Source organism: Battus philenor, unplaced genomic scaffold, assembly GCF_028537555.1.
Source record: "Battus philenor isolate CCGP_79_NKW_IND1 unplaced genomic scaffold, ilBatPhil1.0.hap1 SCAF_9, whole genome shotgun sequence".
Lineage (NCBI taxonomy): Eukaryota > Metazoa > Arthropoda > Insecta > Lepidoptera > Papilionidae > Battus > Battus philenor.
Genome location: NW_027181759.1, coordinates 5,408,785 through 5,428,832, shown reverse-complemented (window position 1 = coordinate 5,428,832; position 20,048 = coordinate 5,408,785). Strand labels below are relative to the sequence as shown.

The window sequence follows — 20,048 nt, the reverse complement described above, 5'->3', positions numbered from 1 at the left end:
GAACTTACTACAGAGTATCCGAAGTTTTATAGCAGGTAAATAAGTATGAAGCACACTTATTCACAAGTATTTTTAAAAAGAAATATCTTGGGGTTAATAGGCAACTCAAAACCTTTTAAAAAATATCAAAAAAATTGTCAAAATACATTAATTAATTCTCGTTTTAAACAACTACATCTGAATTGTATTTATTAAGATATGGCACGATTAATTTTCTTAAAAAGAACACTATCTTTATATATATTAACGCATGCTTGATAGAGCTATGCCCGGGATTAGTCAGCAAGGTCAAATCAGAATAAGGGGGATCTGTAGAACGAAAGTTAAAGAGACCAGCGAATAGGCAAGTCAAAGTGACTTTAGGCTGGCCGTATAATGCAGATAACTGATGACGGCTGGGGCCTTAAAGTTCTAGAGTCCACGTAGAGGCAAGCAGATGACCTTCTCAAGGTCATCGTACACTCGATATAGGTCACTTTCAACCGAACTTATTGAAAATTTATCGGCGAGGCCTATGTGTAGTAGTCGACGTCTTATGGCTATTATTGACGATGATGTGAGAATGCCCCATGTACTTAAGTTATATACATTTAAAAGTAAACAATTGTTTTTACTGCTTTTTTAAGAACAAATTTATTCTCATTAACCCACGAATTAAAAGGTACGTATGCGTAATTAACATAGTTGATATAATAGAATAGAAAGAGAAAATTTAAAAAGAGACAAATTCAAATTTAAATAAAAGCCTTTTTACTTTTTTCAGGTATATTTATTATAGTATATAGCTTAAGTAAAAAAAATTCTTAATGAATTCAAACGGAACTTATCCTTACTACATTGAAAATTTCTTCGAAGATGTAATTAATCGAATTGAAAATTATGTAGAAAAATCGATAATAATGATATTAATTGCTTTGGGAGTTCTGGTTACTACTTTTATGTATCTAAGGAAACCCGCACACCAGTGTCAGACATGTACCTCAATAGTTGGTAAGAATTTTTTTTTCCAGTACATACATCATTGTTGCAGCCTATATTAGCCCATTGCAAAACATAGGCGTCCGCCAAAATATATATGAGAAGATATACCATTATCACCACGGTTGGCAAGCGGTTTGGCGATCGCATTGTGGTATTAAAATACGAAGTAGATGCTTATGCCCACTCTCTGGTAGCTTGTAAGCAGTGGTTATCCTATATAATTAATGAACAAAGTTTGAATTATATATTGAAACTCGCGAGCTACAGTCTCATTCTTTTAAGCATAAATCATTAAAGTTCGCGTTTGCATCAAATATGAATGAATATATAAAATATACCCACAAATATTTCTGGGGGTGATGGAAATAAGTCATTAAAAATAAATCATACAATATACACATGCTTGTGAAGAAGAGACTATACGACTTTATTCAAATTGCAGCCTAAAAATTTATCTAGAAGTAAAGATAAACTTGTTGTATCTTTCTCTAGGCTCCATAGAATTGGTAACTCTTTTGAACACAACTGTGTTCACGAACGCAATAAATTAAAAGAAATATATTAATTAAAAACCTTTATAAAATTCAATCACAGACTAAAATTATTTTAGGTGATAAGCTTGGTAATAATAATTGGAGAGAAATCTCTCATGAAAAAACTAGAGTGGGTTTTTTGTGGGCAGGTTTCAGATCATAGCGGGTTTGGAACCCTCATAGAGATATATTTTAATGATGAAGAATGCTGACAGCTCAATCTGTTTTTAGGTTGTATTAAATATAAACTCGTATAGCATTCTGGTAATGACATACATAAGCGATTACTATTAAACATCACAGTAGATAATAATATAAATAAATAAATAATATATTTTTAAATCTAATAGAAGTCTAGTCGTATTTATACCACATTTACTATTTAGCAACCCAATGTGCAGGCATTAAGTTTTGATTTATTAAGCGCTAAAACTAGCTAATTTTTTGTTTTAAAACAGATTCTACTCATCATTTATGGAACTATAGTACTCATAGAACAAAAAAAACTTGTCTTTTTTTTCATAAAAATTTTGCATATATGGTATCATTATTCCAACAAATTTATTCTTAGATATCATATGCCCTCGAAACGGAAGATAATTATTACTAAGTTTATTTGATTATAGACATTGACGCCGAAATGAATATACGGCCGGTCTTTAGATATAGAACTACTAGTGAATACATATTATAGTTAACGTAATAGGCTTCTAGTTATAAATAAATCAAAAAATAATTCAGGTTACCAAAGTTTCAGAATCCAGAAGTTATACAAGCACCAACACAATATTGCCAGATAAAGATTCGCGTAAGTCATCGGCCGCAACTGAAGAAGACGTAGAAATTAAAACGTTAAAAAAATTTACCGATGGCAACACACTGACGAAAGTTTATACAGTTGAACAACTGTTAGAAGACGATATGGAAGCTTCTTCCCTGGCTCTTTCTGCAGTTCCAAGCGAACACAGTTTCGATGAACGTTTTATAAGAGAAATAGGTTTTTCGGGATGTTGTAATGTGAGTACCTATATCAAATTTTAATTGTTAAAGGGACCGGAGAGTAATGACGATTTCTTAAGTTAAATTCACAAAAATACATTTTTAACAAGTTTTTATTTCTAATCAACAATATATTGACCTTCATTATCAACCTTTTGCCATTTAGTATACAACGTCTTCCAAGAACTTAATCAGCTACCAATGACAACTAAATATCTATATGAGCCGAAACATTACTTTCCGGTCTCCTAATATATTTTCTGATTCTTATATACCAATTCTCTACTAGAAACTACAAATGCTAATATTAAATCATATAATATTATATATTAAACCTTGTTAAGTCTTCATAGCAGAGACAGACTTTTATCCATTACAGATTCGCTTAGAGCATTGGTCTCATTGGAAATTTCAAATTAGTGATGCGATATAGGTTATTAATATTGTAATCTGTACTGTTATCTATACTTTGTATATCTTTATACTATGAAATAATATATATTTATTACTTATCCGCGGTTTAATATTATGTAAAAAAATTTAACAACTTTCTATCTTATATTCTGTCTGTCTGTCTGTATTCATTTCTAGCGTTCAGACTACGTTATAATGTGTTAAATTTACTGGATTTATAATAAAAAAACTTGTTTAAAAAACTTATTTAAACATTAAATCTTACTATATGATATTTATGATAATAATATTTATCACATAAATTTTTATATGTTTCAGTCACAATATCATCAGCCTATAAATAATGCCTAAATACAAATGAAAGGGAAATGCGAACATTATGCAGGTGCGTACACTGTATGAACATTTGTAGTCATTCAAAAATACTTCAGGATTACTCTTGATTGTAAAGAAACGATGTACTAAATCTTTCTATTTACCATCATAAACGTATAAAACACTATATAATATATATATATATAATCATATAATAATCATAACTGTGTCAGGGGACATTTCTTTAAATAATTCAACTTTTGTTACTGGAGTTTGAAACCGATACGGGAGGACCTTGTATCGGAAAACATGGCTGGAATATCTTTATTAAATCTCACCTGTCCCTTGGTTATTTTTATAATATAACTGCCTAACCTGACTGAAGTACTAAGATATGACAATATCTTAGTTGTACACATTAAATTAAATTCAAAGTGAACTTTCAAATACGTAGCACTATCGTTTATTATATTTTTTGAAAGTTTTACGCGGTTTTCTAAGTTATTTCCACATCACTATTCTATTACTTTAACGGAAATTATTAAAAATGTGAACTGTATTCGGTATAAATTATGGCGTGATCATATTAAATAGAGATTAATTTTTATATATACACATATAGATTGTTGCAATGTAACCTCTACTGAAAATTATTTTTCAGATCTTGTTTTCATGACTACAGCTGTGACCTGTGCAATTGATATGAAAAGCAATTCCTCAATGTAATTCTAATTGTTTAAATTTGTGACTGATAGTGAATTTTAGTAATTTGCAAAAGACTGCGCATAGAATATGTAAAATATTAGCTGTAAATGTTTTATATTAATAAATTATATTTATCGTGCTTGTGAAACGCTAATTGTTAATTTATTTTTTATTTACCCTAAAGTTGTTGCTATGAAATGTTTGTAAATTTAATCTGAAATATTTTTTTTTTAAATCGCAAACTTAAAAAGTTTTTCCTAGTTTATTTTAACTTGTTTTTTTATTTTAAATGAATGATGCTTTGTTTACATATGGTACTAAGTCTGAATAAACAATCTTATTTATTATGTTACGATACATTATTTCGTAACGCGCAGATCAAATGCCCGCTGGGACCACAGTCCGGCAAGCAGATAGGAGATGGATAGTCGACCTTTTTAAGGTCGTCGAAGGTGTCGGATGCAAGCCGCTTTAAAACGGACCTGTTGGAAATATATGGGAGGCACATATCCAGCAGTGAACATCCTACCGCTTAAATAACGACACCTGGATTTTGAATGTGATATATGTTTATTTATACAAATACATTTTAACTAGTGAGGTTAAATTCTTATGGACTATTAAGCAATTAATGTTTAAAACAATTCGTTATTTAAAAATGGTCGCGATATGCGGAAACTTTTCTGCCTAGTCACGATTCTTTAGAAATAAATAATAATTTTTGATACTGACTTAAGTATGCATATATAAGATAACTAATCGTTATTGGTAATGACGTAAATCTTAGAAGAGTTTTCCGCCTATGTCGCACTAATATTCCAATTGTTAGTCTAAATAACAAATAAAAATAAATAATTCTTTCCAAGTGCAAACAGATTACCAAAGTAACATAATACATTTATTAAATTAAAAATGAAAGACTAAAATAAACACTAGGTTATATTTGTGTAATTATATATCAATATCCATCAGTGCCTTAAGACGTGGTCTACAGCTAATGTGTGTTATTAATTATGACTTATGGCTGTGGAATATGGTCTGTCACTTCGAGTATCATAGGTAAGCTCATAGTACCGAGCCACGTGGAAGTCAACGCTCTGGATTTATCTAAGAAGTCCAAGGAAGAATTAGGAGATCCACAGACGAACGTAAATAGAAGTAGCAGTGGACAGGTCACATAGCGCGACAAAAATATGGTAGCTGGGTCTTGGAGATCTAGATTGGACATCAGGAACCGGAGAAGAATACCTACCATCAAAGTGTACAGGCGTCCTTTTTAATATCGTTCGCTGGATACAAACCGCTTTCAACTGTCTATAAATGGAAGTCCTACTGCTGAAATACTGATGATAATGATGATGAATAATATTATCTATGGAGCACTACAATTGTGATCATTTGAAAATCAATGTATCATTGTACGTACCCATATATAACATGAATATTCTCGTTATGTTTAACGCCTTTTAAAAGCAATTGCAATTATATTTGCAAACACAGTGTTCGTATAAGAACCAGGCGCTACGGTAACGAAATCAAACAATTTATTTCGATCTCTTTACGAAAGTATGACTATAGGTAATGGTTTATAAACACCTGATTTTTATATGTATTATATATAATTGAGTAAACAATAACATTAAGAAGCAGCTACGGAATATCATAAAACATTTTTATTTCACGTTTAAACATTGACTTGTGTAATAGGGTATATTATCAAATCGTCATAGAAAATGCAAAGGATAATAATAATGTAATAAAAGCCTCTAGTTTGTTTTTTTTTTTCAAAATTGTCTGTGTAATATTGTCTATGGGCATGCATTGGCATATTGCAACTTCAAATTATCATTTGACGCTAACAATAAATTGTATATAACAATGTAAATAAATCTTGAGTATGGAAATCACAGTGGAACAATGAAAAGATTTAGGGCGGACACAGCGAGGCGACGTTGCAATGTCTATACTGGTGAATAGTAAATTATAAATTGAAAAATAAAATAGTAATATTTATATACAATAAAGGAAACGAGAAAATGAGTCAATTGCAGAATAAAGACTCAAGAAAAATTAATGCTGGTACATTAGTAAATGCAAGCGTGTTTGATAAAAACGCCTACACCGTATCCAAGGCGTAGTGGAGACAAAGTTTCTTCTTCTTATATAAGAAACAGAGATTCGCGCGCTTACTTTTAAACATCTTCAAGTAAGTTCCGCGCTGAAACTATCTATTATGCGTATACGTAAAAGTTTACGCCGGCTCTCGTATACACTTTTATCATTTATTAGTATATATCCTAAAATAGAGCAGCGGTAGAGGACTGAGATTTCCTATATTAAGTCGCAGGTTCAATTCCGGGATACGATCTTACATAATACACTTTAATTATATTGGATTGTAACTGCTCACAAACAAGTTTACATGATGATGGGCAGTAGCGTCCTCTACTTACCATAATACCAAACCTAACCTAACCTACCCACTTACCAAGCATATTTCGCCATAACAGAGGAAGGCCTATACCTTGCAGTGGGAGTCTATGGACTGAAACGTCTATCCTATAACGATTAATACAAACCATAAAATATATTATGTGGTTTAATATCAAAAAGCAAAATACTATGATGTTCATCAGGTTTTTCTTAATTTAGTTACAATTTTAATTGTGCCAATGACTGGATATTTAAATTAAAATAAGCAATTATTATTGAAATTGTTTCATCATCATCATTTCTTTTGTAGGTTGTCCAATGCTGGGCATAGGCCTCCCACAAGTATTTCCTATACAAACAGTTGCAAGTAGCTTGCATTCAGCGTTTTCTGACAACCTTAACTGAGTCATGTGTCCACTTTTTGGGTGGAACTCCTGCACTGCGCTTGTGAGCGATCTTCACTCCAGAACCTTAGTCTTAATTGTTTATAGACAAAAAAGTTTCGTTATTTATTCTTGTTTTTTTCTTTTTATTTATATTTTAAACGTTATATTATTATTTTTTTAATTAAACTATATTTTTCTTTTTAACACCACCATATAATGTGTATAAGAAAAATATATTAAAGTAACGCAAATTTTTTTAATCAATATATTTTCTATGCTATTTCAAATATCAAGATCGTTTTTCTCATCATTTCGGCCAAAGGTCAACATAGACCTCTCTCATAGATATCCAATACGACCTTTTGGAAGCGGTCTGCATATCTGAAGATAAGATCGATTAAATTAACAGATCTCTGTTAGCCAAGACGAGATATTTGACAAGACAATTATTTAGTTCGTAGTCAATGGTTTACGTAGCTTTAATGCCGTCCAAAATTTCTCAATTTTCCATAGATTAGAATTTCGTAAATAGAGGAGATTCTCTATTCAAGAATTTAATGAAAAGGATCTCGTAGTCCGACTAATTAGTCAATTTCTACGAAGGCTAAATTTTAGATTCGTGTCTATTGTTTTATGGCAGTTTCTAATGTCTGTGATGTTTGAAATAGATAACAAAATAATTGATTCATCCAATTTTTTTTACAGGTGTATATACGCCACGAAATCAGATTATGATGCCGGTTGCTAACAGAACACGAAAACTGAGTATGAAGATGCGTCAGTTATGGAGAAAGCTAAAGTGTTACCTATTGGATGTCATGGACGCTATGATAGATCATTACAGCATCACAACTATGCTTATGGTCCTTGTACTTTGTTTATTTATTCCAATTGTGACGAAAGCTGTACACGATTATTCAGAAACCAAAGCTTTAAAAAAAATCGTGAATTCAATGACGGTAAGTCAAGTTTTTCTTTCTTCTTTATGCGCACTAAGAAACTAAATTAATTAAAAATATAATTTATTAATATATTTATGTATATGAAATTAAGTATAACATCAAATATACATTTTGAACCATGCGAATGGACTTTATCATTTTCATTGTTATCTTAGCTGTTAGACGTCCACTGCTAGGTATACACCTTCCACAGACATTTCCAATAGGACCAGTCGAAAATTATCTTGTGGATTGACTAGGACGTTACTTGGTCTCCACTTCAAAACCTCAAGAGCCCACCGGCCATCTGTTTTGTCTGTACACTGTCTCTTGAATTTTCCAATCCGCTGAGCTCTGTCTGTTACATTCATCTACAGATTTCCTCATTTCTAGTTTGATCTCGTAGAGAAATCCCAAGCGTAGCCCTTGGTGGCCCGATAGTTATTGCTAGAAGAACCAAATTTTTGACTGTTAACTTTCAAGATTGCTCTGCTAGACATAGGCTTTTGCTGTGGATTAGAAGAAGCCTGTATCCAGCTCTTAAGAACTTAACAAAGTTGTCTCTTCGCCTTATAGACTTATTAAAAGCAATCTTAAAACCTATATCGATCTTAAGATAAGAGACCAGTCTTATTTTGTTTTCCAGGATGTATTTTCAGAACTGGGCTAGAGAATTACACGATTTCATTTTCTCTTATTTAATCAGAACACGTTTTGAATCCTCCTACCTTTATTTTAAATTGAACAATGCCTAAGAGTACCCCAATTTGATTCTTGTTTCTATCAAGTTAAACTCATCTTACATTCTCCTGCTAACGTACACGAATAATGACTATAATTGATATGAAGTGCGTAATAATAATGAATACGATACATAGACAAAATAATACGAATGGATAAACGCGTATACCTACCGTCAGATAACCGTTTAATTAATATAAAATTGTAAATAAACACAACTTTTGAAAAGTAAACTGAATATTTTAACAGATTTTGCGTTTTTCGTTTGTATGCTCGCGGTTTCTGAATTGTGGTTTGTTGCGCCCGTATTGTCCGAAACCCACTGATCCGTTGTAGTGAAAGCTTTTGTTAAATTGCTTATTTACTTACTTAATTAAGCATTAATAATTAATACAATTATTTTTTATTTTACCAGAAGGAGGTTGCACAAGCCCAAACCAACTACGAAGAACTGGCTGATGAATTGTGCTCAATACATTGGTCAATAAAAGATGTCGAGACGGGGACGGTAAATATTTAATGTTTCCAGTACACCCATATAGCGATTTCTTTGTCTAATACAAACATCCACGTTTAATGGCTTCATCGGTGGAAGGATAATATATGTGCAAGATTCCTATTTTGCTATGCTTGTTTATTTTTATAGCCACTGTTATATTTATTGAGGAAAAAGCTTTCTAACTGGTAATGTCTTATTTATGATAGTATATTGCAATTCGGTGCCAGATAGAAGCTCACTATTCCTTAAGTTACATCCCTTCTTCACACAAGCGAAGAAGAGTCTATAGAAAACCGCTAAACCAAAAAAAAACCTAGAACTCTGAAAGATATAGGAGTGCGAAGTATAGGGCTGATATCAACAGCTGTTTAATCATAATGAAATGGATTTCGGATAATCATATGGATTACGGATCGGCAAGTTCAGCAGGTAAGAGCCACAAGGTGACAAGTGGCAGTGGACTCGCGCAGAATAAACAGCTGCTAGGACCTTACGGTTCTGTAGTGGAGACTATCGACCGGGAACTGCAACGCAGGACGACCACACAGAACGTAAATGCGCAGATGACATTGTTGAGATTGTCGAAAAACAAGGTATACAAACAAGGTATCCAATCTGTCCTGTTTGAAACCTTTGTAGAAGGCCTATGTCCAACAGTGGAAATCTTACAGCTATGTAATGTTGAAATTGATATAACATGCTCCAACCGTCCATTCACCACATTAAAAAGTCATCTACGTCTGTCATTAAGTTTGTAAATTTTCTGAATTTTCAGGCGACGAGCCTCTCACTCTGCCCTAGTTGTGAACGAATGGTTAGGGCACAGGCGGATCAAGCTGAGGGCAAAAAAAATTTCTTTCAACGGCTGTTTCGATCCAATCGCACCCCGCTATCTGCAACAGATGTAAGTATCTTCATTTTACTATTTGCGTCATATTTGACTTGAAACTAGTAGATTTTTTTCATAAATAAATAAAATAAAAAGGTTTTGCATCATTTGCAGTAAAATGGGAAAGTGGTTTTCATTTATAATTTTATTATCTGCCCTTGCAGATTCTGTACTGCCGGAAGTTATTGGACAGTCGCGTTTGAATAATACAAATAAACTTATGTGTTCATGAAATATAATAAATTTCAGTGCGATTAATAGTAGTAATTTTATGATCGATAAATACTAACCGACTAAACTGCAATATTAATTTGCTGTGCGTAACCTGTCAAACGCGCGAACTTCAGGACTAACTTTGAAATGCCCAAAGTTTCTAGAGGCTATTTCCTCTGCTATTTTAAATTCTTTACAATTTTCATAAAAAATATGAATGAAATGGATTGAATAGTTCTCGTGTGGTTACGGGAAAAAGGAATACATTTTATGCTCCAATTTAATCCGACAACAAGAGATAGCAACCTCAAGCAACAAAGTATATACATCACCACAAAGAAACAGTCTTTACTGGTTTCTGAAAAGGGTTTTCGCTTACTATTTCTGAGCATCGTTGATATTATATGGTTCATACAAAGTGTGTGGGAATTGAACCAGCGACCGTGAATGTAAAGTTACATTCTCTGAGGTATAAAGGATTAATATTATAGTATTAAGGATACCAATCATCAATAAAGTCATGAGAGAGTAAAATATCACTAAATATTTGACTAAAACAAACTAACATTTTACTAAAAATTAGTAAGGAATCATTCCATATGGACTTCGTAAAAAATCCTTTCGCAACTGTATTATATAATTGGTTTCATCCTGTTCAATTACAGTATCTTATTGTAAATGAATAATTTATTGATTTGTTTTCCTTTTTCAGAGAGCAGCTAAGTCGTCCACGAAACTATCTGACTGAAGTGCTGCTATACCACAGAGCCGATTGATATATGATTATTTTTTTTAAAAAAAAATATTTAATTATTAAGACAAATGGTATTATTTTTCATATTAGACAACACAATTGATTTTTTTTACTGATTAACAGCAAAATTACTTATTTTACTCATATTAAGAGTAATGTACGAAGTGGCACAATCTTAGTCGAGGCTAAAAAAGCAAAATAAGAAAATACTAATAAATGAAACACCTTCACCGTTCTTCCTTCTCAAACCAGCAAAAACTAAAAATTTAGCAAATAATATTTGACAAAGAAAATAAAACATAGAATTCAATTTAATAAAGACAGACTTTATGAGCAGCTCATATCGTGATTGTAAAATATCTTTAATTCTTCATTTTAGTGCCAATGTGATTTATATCAATGTATCTTACATAGAGATACGTAAATTCATATTTAGCAAATCTTTATTTACTTTAGTTACGCTGTAACTTAAGAACGTATTTGTTGAGTATATTAAATTTTTAATAGGTTTCCAAAAACTGTGAAGAAAGTTTTATAGAAAGAAATTAGGAAATTGCACAGAAACTAAAATTCACAGAAATTATAAAGATTATTGAAACTTTACACAAAGGAGAAAAATAAGCTTATTAAAGTTTTCAGAAGACACTTGACGTAGACCGCTTCCAACAGGTTCTATTGGAAATCTATGGTCGACCTGCGTCCAACTATGGACGGCTTAGAACCAAAATGAAGATGAATGAAATTTCGAGTGTTTGACAGTTCACGGGTCACGAATTAATATTGTCGTATAACAGCGGCATCAGACAATTTAATAGATCACAAAATTTAATCTATTTTATATTTTTTCAATAAACAAAGTACTTATAAATCCGTTACATAGTATTTTCTCTACTAGAATGGAACTGAAAGAAAGATGCTGGTAGTACAAAGTCAGTCGGTATAACTAAACGAAAGATTATTACGTCATTAAGTATTTTAAAAACCAACAATAAAAACCATTGTAAAAGTAAAAAAAATGAAGATGTCAAAGCATGGAAATTTAATAGAAAATGTCATGAGAAATATTTCAAGTGCAAACCAATAAAAATATAACCAGGTTAACAAAGATGCCTCTGAAAAAGTCACTGAAGGCGATGTGCGTCGAAGCCGGAATATTTCTCGCAGTTTTAGCGATCGCAACACATCTGACAGTAAACGTGTGGGAGTATTTCGTATTAAGATCTGAACTCAGCCAAATTAACACTACTTTACACGTACTGAAGGTAATAAAAACGAAAATGGTAATTAATATTACATATAATAATTCCGAAAAAGTCATTTGAACTTTAATATGGAAGAAAATGACATGATACTGCAACATAAATATTTTTATTTGCTATTTATTAAACCAGGATAGAAATAGGCGTTTGATAAAACGTTGACGTCAAAAATATGCAAATGATGACCTTAATTGCAGATGTTTTCCTCAATGTGTACAGTATTTACATTTTGCATTATTATTCAATTTTTTTGCAAGGAAAAAGAAACGTCTACAATTTAGTTTAATATTAAAGATACGCGTTATTATTAGTTGTTATGATTTTCTAAAAAAGATATTAACCATTTACCATTCACAACTGTAAATCATTTAAAGTATCTCACATAATGTACCCGTCGATTGTGTATATAACACACTACTTATCTTTCCTTTGTTTCCATACTATGGTAGTCTCTTAGAAAATGTCTAGAGTGATGAGACCCTCTTTTGAACTTTTTATGTAACTATAACTGTTTTTCCAGTTACATGAACAAGAAATTGTAACAACTATAAAGTTATGAATATTTATCGAAATAATTTTAAAAAATCATTCACTGTTACAATGAAGAGTTGCTTGAAGTTTTTGCCGAGCTTGTAGAGTGCTATGGATAGAAAAACCATAAGCCCAAATGTTCACCGTTTTACGTTCTAAAAGAACGATGGCTATCGGACTATTAATTGTTAGATGTCGATGCTAGACTCTAGCTTCTGTTAGATGTCGACGCCTTACAACGTTAGCCTTATGGGGCTGTTACATCTTCAACAATCATAGGGTTCATAGCAGATTGGAGATATTAAATACATAAATTTCTCTTTACGGTGACCTTCTCGCCCACTTAATATTCAACGTCTTCAAATGCAAAACTAAAAATGCCTGAAGTCAATCTTTCACGTGAGTTACTTGAAGACTTACGACTCGTCTTGAATACATCGTTTTGTTTGATTTCCTTGTAAATCTATGTAGCCTACGTTACGTATAACTTTATACAAGTCGGCACCAACTGTCCCGGTTTCATTATATCAAAGCAAAAGACAATATCATATACTCTCCTCTATAATTAATAAACATATTAAAACATAATAAGAAGTACGACAAATAAGGGATGTAATGAAATATGTCCGATTAAAATGATCCTCGATACCATGTCTATCAATATGTTGTAATACTTTGTAAAGGTTACGTTTTTAGTCTGCGTCCATAATGCTGCCTTTTCAGCATTTCTAGATTCCGTGGACTTGAGAAGACAGAGCATGGAAGGCACTTAGCCTAAACCTTGTTTACGTTACATCGAGACTTCGGCCTAGATTGCCACTCAATAAACGATTAGCATTTCGACTCAAGGGCGCCCGAGAGGGTTGAACCTCTTGGTCGATTGCTATTTTTTATTCAACGAACACCCAACAGTGCTATAACACTTAAGAAGTAACGATAACTTTTTTAATTTTCCTAAGATAGTTTATAATATTTTTTTATTTCAAAATCCAATTTCATCTTTTCAGAACACGCTAAGCTGTATTAGTTCGGAATATGATAAAGTCAATAAAGAATTAGATGAAATCAATGCCGTCACGTCAGAATACTTGGCAATAAACAAAGACGAATTGGACACAAAACCTTTAAATGATATAAGAAAAATTCCTAAGACGCATTACACATAAAACAAGCCTAAATATAATTGTTTGTAGGATAAAGTCACATATCAGAGGCGTCTAAAATAAGTAAAAATAATAAAACTAAATATCAGATACAAGTGTAAACGCTTTATAAAATAAAAACAATGATATTAGGACTTCACAAAAATTGCAGAACTTTAATAAATGCGTTAAGATAATTGTTTTATCATTTAACATTACCCCTAAACTGATAGTTAATCCTTTTCATCATCATCATCATCACTGTAAACCGTAAGATATCGACTGCTAGATATAGACTTTCTTGTCATTACCAATAGCAACGGCTTGGAGCCCCCTTTTGTGGTTCCATGGTTTCCACTCCAAAACCTTGAGCACCCTCTGGCCATCTTGCGCTCTATGTGGCCTGCCCACTTGACAGTTAAAGTGATAACTTGTCAATCCGCTGAGCTATTTCGGTTAACTTCGTTCGTCTACGGATTTCCTCATTTCTGAAATGATCTCGTAGAGAAATCCGAGCGTAGCTCTTTTCATTACTTGATAGTTAACCTTATAAAAACAAATTTCTGACGGGTAGCTTTCAATCTTAATCTTGAATTAACAGCGTGAGATGTTTCTTAACAAAAATACTTGCAAAATTTCAAATTCTAACTTGGAAATAAGTTAAAACGCCACAATATTATTATATTTATCTGCTATATGCATTGAATAGTCTTCTGGCTTAAAAATACATGTAACGTACTTCCTATCGGAGATCGATGTAAACATTTATGACCTACGACGTATTTTAACAGGCTGCTTTGTGATACTTTGAAATACGTTGTTAAAATGGAGGTAAAACAAAGTAACTACAATATATGGTATATTGTAGTTACTTTGTTACCGATGGAACATTGTTGTTAGGAAAATAAATATTTAATTCAAACTGGGAAGAATTATACCTGATTTTTTGTAAGTAAATTCTCAATGGACCACGTAAAGACGATAAATCGACTAAGTTCCGTGCATGTGAATTATGGATACCTTCCAGAATAAATTTTATTTTTACCGTTACCGGTTGATGGCCAAACTTGGGAATTGACTGTTATAGATGAAATATTAGTCGGATAAATATGCATGAGCCAGTTCCATTCAGATCTAAAATAAAGAAAATTTAGGTAGACTGAAGATGTTCCACTTCAACATCATCAGCATGTCAAACTATAGACGCCTACTGCAAGGCATAGCCAAAGATCGTCACAATCTTATGCATCTAATGATTTCCCGCGACCTTGAAAATGACAACGGTCTATCTCGTGAGACCCAACGCACACCGCATGTATATTGGCTCACGGTCGCCACTCTAAAATTATTAAAAAAATTACTATTTATCAACTTTCCCAACAAAATATTCGAATAAATAGACCGATGAAATACATTTGTCATTTCACGGTTTGAGCGCTCGGCTGAAATCGTTAGGTTGACATGACATTATCGTGGGTGGAATCTCCCAGTTCCGATAATGCTTGTGGTGTAGGCTACGACTCAATCTAACTTGTTTACCATCAACTTGGCTTAATATTTTTTTTACTAATGATGATTTACCTAATGACAATAAAACACAGACTTAGATTCTTGTAATATAGATACCGATAGCTAACTTCAATCAGCTTGGCAACATTAGAAAATTTAAAATAATATTTAAAAAAAATCAATATTTCTGAGTGCTATGAGCTTGATAGGTTTAATTATAAAATAACTCTTGCTATTTCGCTACATACTTGTACTCTGTCAAAGATTATTTATAGAAGTGTGATGATTTATAAATCACGTTTGCTCAACAATGTTTGGCAGCAGAAAAATATTTATGTGCTTAATAGAATCTGTCTCCAGTAAGAGGAATCAACCACTAACCTACTGATAGAAATAAATATAGTTTTTTTAACCTTTTATTAGTTTACTTTTTTTAATCAATATCAGCAAAACTTATCCTGCTCTTGGTTTGATTTGATGTCAAATTTTCCGTTCTTCTTGATTTACTCAATGATACACCAACATATGGCAACGGATGATGCTTTCTAGGATCCCATCCAGATTCGTTTGAATCTAAAGTGTTCGCCAGAGCTTCCAGAATTTCTAATTGACCTTCAAACTTTGGCAATTCATGTGAAAATTTCATCACTTGCTTTTCTAAGTCTCGATAGCTGTCTTTCATTAATAATAAATGATTCTGAAAGTACAACAGTTTTTTTTAATTTTATTCAATAAATAAATAGTAATTCTTTATAGACAACCTTACGGTTAAAAACAATAACATTGACAAAGCCAACTTTGTCTCTGTAAAGACGTGTATGTTCAATACCACAACGCTCATGAATTATCCAACATGAAAATTTTGTCCTACCGTTTTAGGTACTTGTTCTCTACTTTACTATGTTAGAGTAAATCCAATGTAACTTTTGTATCTGCTTTTTGGTAAAGTCAAACATAGAGATTATCATAAAGAGCGTTAACGATTGTGAAAAAAATTAAGTTTCGTTTACACGCTGCTACCTTCATACATAAGAGCGCCGCAAACGCTATTTATTTCTTATATAATATAGTTCAGAACTTTATTAATTACTCATTCAGTGCCAGGTCTTCCATAAATAATTAAATATTCAGTCCTTGTTTGCAAGTTGCGATCCATAGAATTAATTTTTATTTCTACTACATACAAAACATGATCCCTAACTTTTTTCCACGCATCGTTTAATAGAAAAGTTTTGATTTTATTCTGCAAAATTAATTAGACTAAGCTCAAATCTGATCTATGGAATTGTGTTATAATAAATTCGTTGACGATCTAACAAAATACCGCAACGTTTGAAGACGAAGGTCTTTGACTAATATGTGTTGCCGGTGATGACAAACGGACTGGAAATGTGGTCACTTCATACGAAGCTACAAGGTCACCAAGTGAGCAATGGAGAGAGAGCTATACTCAGAGTTTCACTGCGAGATAGTATCAGAAATGAGTAGATCCGCGACATAGCACAATGAATTGCTAGTCTAAATAAGCAGGGACCCGAGCACATCGTTCTTGCAACCGATCGACGTTGAGGCCTAAAATTCTCAAGTCGCTACCAAGAGCCGGTAAACACGACGTGGGTAGTAGGCCCCGCATTAGGTGGACCGACAACATAGTTAAGATCACGGGAAGTCGCTAGATGCGAGCAGTCATCGTAGAGATCTTTATGCAGTGGACGTCCATCGGCTGAAAAGACGAAGAAGACAATCAAAAAAAAACTGACATAGCTCAGCGGATTGGCAAGAATCATTAGTGGATAAAACGCGTCGATTGCTAGCTACTGTGATCTTAAGATTCAGGAATGGAGATCACGGGGTGGCAAACGCATAGTGGGATGCGCAAGGTATACAAATGATCTTGTTAAGGCGGAGGGAAAGCGCGAGATGGCCGCTTTCGAGTGGTTTTATTGGAAATCTACAGAGAGGAGCTATTTCCAGCTGTGCATAGTATAGAATTATTCATAAATTAATTTTAGGACTTCCATGTAATTTAATGTGTATCATATATGACCCTACTACTGTAATATTTTTTACATATAATAAATAACTTACTGATATGTTCTCGACGTGTTTAGTGATGCTATTCAAGTCGCACTTAGCCATGCACGTGTTACAGTTGTATTCCAGTAATAAATATATAATTGCAATCAAGCTGCATAGAATCAAATAACTGCAAATAGTGCTTATGTAAGATGGAGCCCTCGAGGATGATGATGCAGAGGTTCCAATTGGCTGGGGTGGTAATCCAGTTCGACCTTTTCTTCTACGATTCCTTCTTTGACAATCCATTATTATCAATTTAATTTCTTGTCAAAATGATACCATTTGAACCAATTTTGTACATAACTTTTGTAACTGCGGGCCCCTAACTTATAATTTTATTAATTAATTTATGACATTTTGTTATTACATAATCTTTTTAATTACAATTATGTTATTACGGGATTTTAAAATAAATTCATTTTATTTTAGTTTTGACGGACTGACAAATTGAATGTCATTTTTATTTTTTAAATGTCAAGTCTTGTGATTAGTCAACTAAATACAAATAAATATAACAAGTATGCATAATGACTTTCATTTATTCATTTACTAAATTTTATAGTAATCTAAAAAGAACGACAACAGAGCAGACATTATCGTCTTCAAATTTTTTTTTAATTTTTGTCTCGAACGTTTCACATAAAAGTCAAAAATATTTATATGTTAAAAAAATATTTATATATTTCTGCCGCAAGCCGTATTGCTGAACATAGGCCTCACCCGAAAATGACTGTGTTATGTCTTTTGAAATTATACTATTTTAACATATAATTTATTTTAAATTTCTTTTAATAAAACAAGTACAAGTAACTTAAACTTATGTAAATAATGAATGCTCACGAGTCCTTTTGGGCAATCCTTTTATTACACACAATCATACTCACTGTTATGAAAACAGCTTATGACTGAAAGTTTAGGTGTGTACCATGTAATATATGAGTATACATAAAATAAATACAATTCAGCAAAAATGAATCGATTTGAATGAAGACGTAAACGCTGTAAAATATTTTAAATATCTTTTAATATCAAAAAGATTTACAGGTGTTTTTACTACGTTAAAAAGTTTTTTTAACGAACTCTGTGTATTTATTTTAAGTGCTTTTACTTTATGCATTTTTATGTATCACCTTGTAAGCGGACAGTATTCTACATTTTATTATTTCAGTGTCATCTAACGGAAAAACGTTGAATTAATTCGAATTAAGGCGCAATTGGATAAATTTTGTTATTAATTATGCAGAGTCGAATATAGGTAGCGCTTTTATACATTTTTATTTATTTTTTATTAATTTTATTTAATTTTTATACATATTTTATACCTTTAACTATCAAAAAGAACAAATCAATGAATATAAATAATAACTAATAAATACAAATCATATAAATTTTTATTTCTCTATAAACCTTAATATTTTCTGTTACTTTTGTTTAAAGGTAAAATTTTTATACAATTTTTTTCGCTATAATTATATCATACGTAAACAAGACTTTTTAGGGTATAAATAACAATTTCTTTATAGTTTTAAAATATTTTTTGTTGAATAAAGTCACCATTTCAATGTAGAAATAAAAGTAGAAACTTCATAATACTTAAGACTGTTAAATTTTACTTAAAATATTTTACCATAGATTCTGAATTTCTACATAGTAACTTCCAAGCCATCATATTAACGTATACCCTCTACTTAGTGAACATGGCTGTATCCGTACAGCCTCCATGGTTTTCGGGCCGCCATTCTGTCGCGACGTTCGAGCAGTACAGATGATACTGTTATCCCTTTTGCCCTCATTGTACTCCATACTTGGTTTTCATTTTACCATTCGAACAACCAATGTTGTATTATCGATATTTTTAAGTATCGACTGGAAATTTTAACACCTGGTGTTTATTTCTAAAATACAATACGTAATTATTCACACGTAGCATTAATATATTGCTTTATAAAAATAATATCTTTAAATATTTGCATCAACATTAAAAACTATTTAGGTAGAATGATACGCTTCGCACAATGAGCTAAACTACCAATATATTTCTTTTAGCTTCTGTAACTTTAGAACATTTATGTTTTTTTTAATTATTTATTTCATAAAGTACTACGTCGGAATAAAGATAATAGTAATAACAATAATGATATTCACCTTTTTGGGTACAAAAACATACATTAGAAAAACAGTTACAATTGTTAAGATTACTAAAAAACATTACATCTAAAACACAGAAAATATCACATGATGAGTCTTTCTAGGTTTGTAAAATAAGACAGGAAGAATGTTAAATAATTTTTAAATGTAAAAGACCTTTAATAGCAAATGTAAAAAAATCCTTGTATGTCTTCAGATATGTTGACTAATAAAAATAAAGCTAATAAAACAATATTAGATTTATAACAAAAATCATACGCAAACTGTAAAGTTAGGAGTTAGTTGGATACATTATTAAAGTTTTGGAGTATCGATAGTGATTGATAAGCTACTTCTTTCCAGTATGATGTAACACTTATCAATAAACGATGACTTTGATTGTTCCTTATAGTTTAACAACTATGCCGTTTAAACAAGTATTTACCCTTATACTTTTGAAATACTGTTTGTAGTAAATAACTTATTTAAAATATATTAAAACTAATATTCCAAATGGACAGTAAAGAAAAAAGGTTTAAATGAGATTATTTTAACAAACGAAATTGTAATTATAATATCGATAGCTCGTCCGTGCACC

The 20,048-nt window shown here is 31.8% G+C and overlaps 2 long non-coding RNA genes across 2 annotated transcripts; both read left to right on the top strand.

The window, feature by feature from the left end:
- The first annotated feature begins 785 nt into the window (after nt 1–785).
- On the top strand, nt 786–4,079 carry LOC137932444 (uncharacterized). The gene is made up of 4 exons (XR_011109083.1): nt 786–990; nt 2,266–2,531; nt 3,246–3,312; nt 3,904–4,079. It is a non-coding gene; the product is annotated as an uncharacterized lncRNA (long non-coding RNA).
- Nucleotides 4,080–8,893: 4,814 nt separating this feature from the next.
- Nucleotides 8,894–10,822, top strand: LOC137932445 (uncharacterized). Its single transcript, XR_011109084.1, has 3 exons — nt 8,894–8,956; nt 9,723–9,851; nt 10,762–10,822. It is a non-coding gene; the product is annotated as an uncharacterized lncRNA (long non-coding RNA).
- The last annotated feature ends 9,226 nt before the right edge of the window (nt 10,823–20,048 follow it).